Here is a 4235-nt window from a genome sequence, read left to right on the forward strand (position 1 = left end):
TCCATATCATAGTGCTTATTGTCTGAGAGTACATCTAAATGACATGTTGATTAATCCTGAAGTGAGGAAAATGCGATTCGTTGGAAAGAACTGGGATTGTACCAATAATTCAGTACCAGAAGCTACACAGCCATCAACTCAGTGTGCAACGTTTCCAGGAAAACTTTATTTGCAAGCTGTCAGATTCATCTGCCATTTTCCCAGCGACTTTGGCTCCCTTCTGAGTGGCCCGGACGAAATGCTCCAATCCAGTTCATGTGGGCTATCAGCTACTTTGCTAAAGCAACTTTCCCCTGCCTTTTACTGAAAACAAAACAGTCACATCCAGTCAGGTTGCTGTGAGTGGCTCTTAAGAGAGATGTCGGCTGCACTTAGTGCACAGCTGGGGCCAAAGTGAAGCTGTGTAAGTGCCTGAGCTGTTCAGCTGGAAATTACATCTTGTGCAGGAGCCTAAATGTCAAGTTCCCCAGTCCCCCTCACAGCCAGAACTCCAGCAACTCCCCTTTTCCCATGACTTTCTTCCCTTTCCTACAGATGTAGCTGTGTTTTCCTTCAGACACAATAAATCTTATATGGGAACCCACAATGTAAAGCAAAGCAAGCTGTCACCCAGGACTTCAGATGACACTTAGCCACATTAACGAGTAAACAGAGCCCACAGGAAAGATGCCTTTTGAAATGCACTGTTTGTGTCAGCAGTGCTAAAACTAACGAACCAAAACAATGAGGGGGAAAAGGGGAATCATCAGATGCACCTAAAGCTATAGGCTATAAAGTCAGATCGGCTGAGAGCAGCTCAGATACAAGAAAATCATTGGGACAGTGCATAAATTATGATTTCCATAAGCAGCAAGACAGCGAATACTCCCAGCCTTGTGATGGGAGGGAAGCACTAAAAGAAAGGCTAAATGTAACCATGTGAAAAGAAGGGAGCAGGAATGAATGTGCTTCTTATTTTGGAACCTTCTCATGGCAAACAAGCAAGGCTGGAGCCAAAATCTCCAGGACACAGAAGGAAGTTGGAACTGTTACCCCAGCGCATGGCTCACGAGAGAGCTGGCACGGAGAGAGGGATCAGCTCTGCATTGTTCAGGAGGAGCCTCACAGAGCATGCAGCATAACATGCATCCCCAGGGCCTTTGGAGGCAACCACTATCAACAGCCAGTGGAATCAGTCCAAAGTCAGAGAAATGTTACCAAACGATAATTTCACTCTTGATGATGGGGAAGCAACAATGTGCACCAGAAGAAAAGAAATAAACTGCTGTTAGGGCACAGAAATGGTGCTGTGGAAATGGCTTTGCTTTGCTTGCTGGAGGTATTTACTCTTCCATTGAACCAGTTCTTAAACAATAATCCTCTGAAGGAACCTTTCAGATCACTGACATGGTGAGAGGAAACCAGTATTAGCTACAGTGCTTACATTCGTGGTTGCTTCATGTTGATACAAACAAAAGTGCTGGGTCTGGAATTGACAATAGCTGTGGTTTAGGTTTTCTTCTTTCAGTGATCCCAAATTATGCCTGCCTGAATAATTTGGTACTAGAGGCAGAATAAACATCAGCTCTTAATAGCTGAATTTTTAAGGTTAAAACTGAGGCTAAGTACATAACATTTATCTTCTTCCGAAGAAAGCATGTGTACCCTGGTTAAAGGGGAAGATGAAAACCATGTCTGTGAGAGCAATGGCTGATGGCTTAGTTCTGCATGATAAAATAAATAACTTCGATTAACTTCAAGCTCCAGTACCTCAGATGTTTGTTGTCACAGAGGAGCAGCTTGGCTGATTGGCAGCTCTGATTTAGTCGACATGTGTTAACAGAAATTGCTCAATTTACATGGAGTACTTCAATCTGCTGTTTTAGGAGTTTTTGTCTTACATAGACTGGCATTTCAGCTTTTGAATAGATGGAGGACTTGTAAGGGTCATTAAAGAAATTGCTAAAGCTTCTGCAAATGCTCGGGCCAGATTGCTGACTGAGATGCAGAGCATGCACGTGTCACTGCAGATACTTCCCAGATAATGGTGCTGATTGAGATTTTAATCTGGACAGAGTGCTGGAGGCAACTTTCTTTCCAACACTCAATTATCCTGATAATAATATGCTTATTTTTTCCCTGTGTTCAAAATGTGTGGTCTGCTGCAACTGTGCAGTGTGAGTACAGTTCTGTGCGGAGGGGGAAAAACCAGGGAGCAAAAGTGACTCCACGGGAAAGGGCAGGGACAGCACAGTCCCACAGTGTGCAGGGCGATGTATTTTTACCTTGAATGAGCTGAGTAACCACCATGAGAAAGAGCTGTGTTCCTTCCCACAGGCTGCAGGACAACTCCTTGGTTCTCAACAGCCACAGAGGAATAAATCTGGAGCACAGCCTGCAGCCAGGACTGCGTCGCCTGTTGTAGGGGCAAGACTATCATTTTACTGTGCATTTGCATCTTGTATCCTCCCTGGTGGGATGCTGATCCATAACAGTCTTCTAAAATCTCACACAACACAAAGAATCCAGACTAGTTTCCCACGGACACTCTCCATGAAAGAATTTCTTAGAAGAGATAACTCAGCCAGGAAATGGGAACTAGGGGGCCACATTCCTTCATTCAAATCCATCTCCCTTTGGTAAAGGATTAAAAAAATTGTCCCTATATGACTAATCCCAGCTATATTTCCCTAATTTCTAGGGAAGCAACAATTTCTAGAGATGAAGAGTAAAGCCATTTGAGGAAAGGAAGCTTTATTTGCTTTTTAGTAATTAGAGAATTTTCTGCTAGATCAAATTACTAATAACATTTTGGATTTTAAAATGTATGAAACCTAGATTTACTTTTCAGCCTCTGTGTCATCTTCTGATCCTTAATACTTTTCATCACACTCAAGGAATGAAAACAAACTCAGCTGTTTTGTGTTTGTTCACAGTTGACTTTTACCAGGGCTGTGCTAGGGTTGTTACATGCTTGTTATAAGTGAAGGCAGAGCACACACTTCTGAGACAACACAGAATATTCACCCTCACTTTCAGCAGGTTAGAGCCCAAAACGAGCGTAGCAAAGCTGCCAGGAGAGCCAGAGAAGGTTCTGCTGCTTCCACAGCTCCCTCTGCCCCTCTCTGATTGTCGTCTGCAGGGATAGCTGTGAATTTGGCTCACTTGCTTTATGTGTCCAGTTGTATTTGTTGTTGGAAATGAATGCACATGCCCTAAAGCAAGGAACATAAGATTTCTGGCTTTTTATGATCAGTTGAAAGTTTTTCCATACATATTAGATTCAGCTGTATTGAATTTAGTTCAGCTAGTGCTGGGTACCCATTCTGATTCTGGCCTAGGAGTGATTCGGGTCAGTTTGCTTTGAATCCATCCCTGGCTGACTTGCACTGACCTGAGCTCACACCTGATTTTCGCTCTCAGTTGCCTCACTTTGACCGAGACCTGGGGATGCTTTTGGCTGCCAGCACCTTCAGGAGCCACCGCACCCCAGGGGAATCGCAGCATTCCCGCAGCAAACGTGAGCTCCACGTGTCAGCGTGACCTCAGGCCACGAAGAAGAGGAGTCTGAGCGGGTTTCTTCCATCGCCCGTGGCCACGGGCTGGGAGCAAACACACTCGGTCAATTAGCGCGGCTCGGCTGATGCGCGGTGAGCTGTCAGGCGCGTCAGGGCCTGAATGAGATCGCTCATTCATGGATTCAGCCCCTGAAAGTGTCCTTTTAAGCTGCTGTTGTATAAACAAGTGTAACTATGGCTGTGGACGCGCGGACAAATTAGTGCGGGGATAAGGAGCCTCTGTGTGCCAGCTGCTCCCTCCTGCAGACCTGCCGGGTGAGCTGAGGTAGCCTCTCCTCCCCTGCCCAGGGGAAGGTGGAGCTCGGGCATGGCAAATCCAGAGCCTGCCTTCCTCGGCTCTGGTGGGTTTAACCTAGTTTGGAACACTTCAGCTTGGTTGGAGTGGAGTAAAACTGATTTAAGCCGCTTTTACACCAGTTAAACGGTATTTATTGTGTGTTTTGCTCGTTTGCTCAAATGGTGCAGCTGTGCAGGTCAGATCTTTGAATCAATAAGAGGCTTTCCATTGACTTTCTGGAGCAGTGTTTTATGGAGAAGTTTGAAGGCCTTTCATTTTGGAATCTAAAGATGGGCTTGCATCTTAACAAACAAACCACAAGACAACAAAGAGAAACCCCACAATCCCAAACTTTCAGCTTTCCTCCCAAATAACACTCTGTTTCTGACTCTGCCCTGTGG

Source organism: Passer montanus, unplaced genomic scaffold (genome assembly GCF_014805655.1).
Source record: "Passer montanus isolate IOZ18808 unplaced genomic scaffold, ASM1480565v1 scaffold5, whole genome shotgun sequence".
In the NCBI taxonomy this organism is placed as follows: Eukaryota; Metazoa; Chordata; class Aves; order Passeriformes; family Passeridae; genus Passer; species Passer montanus.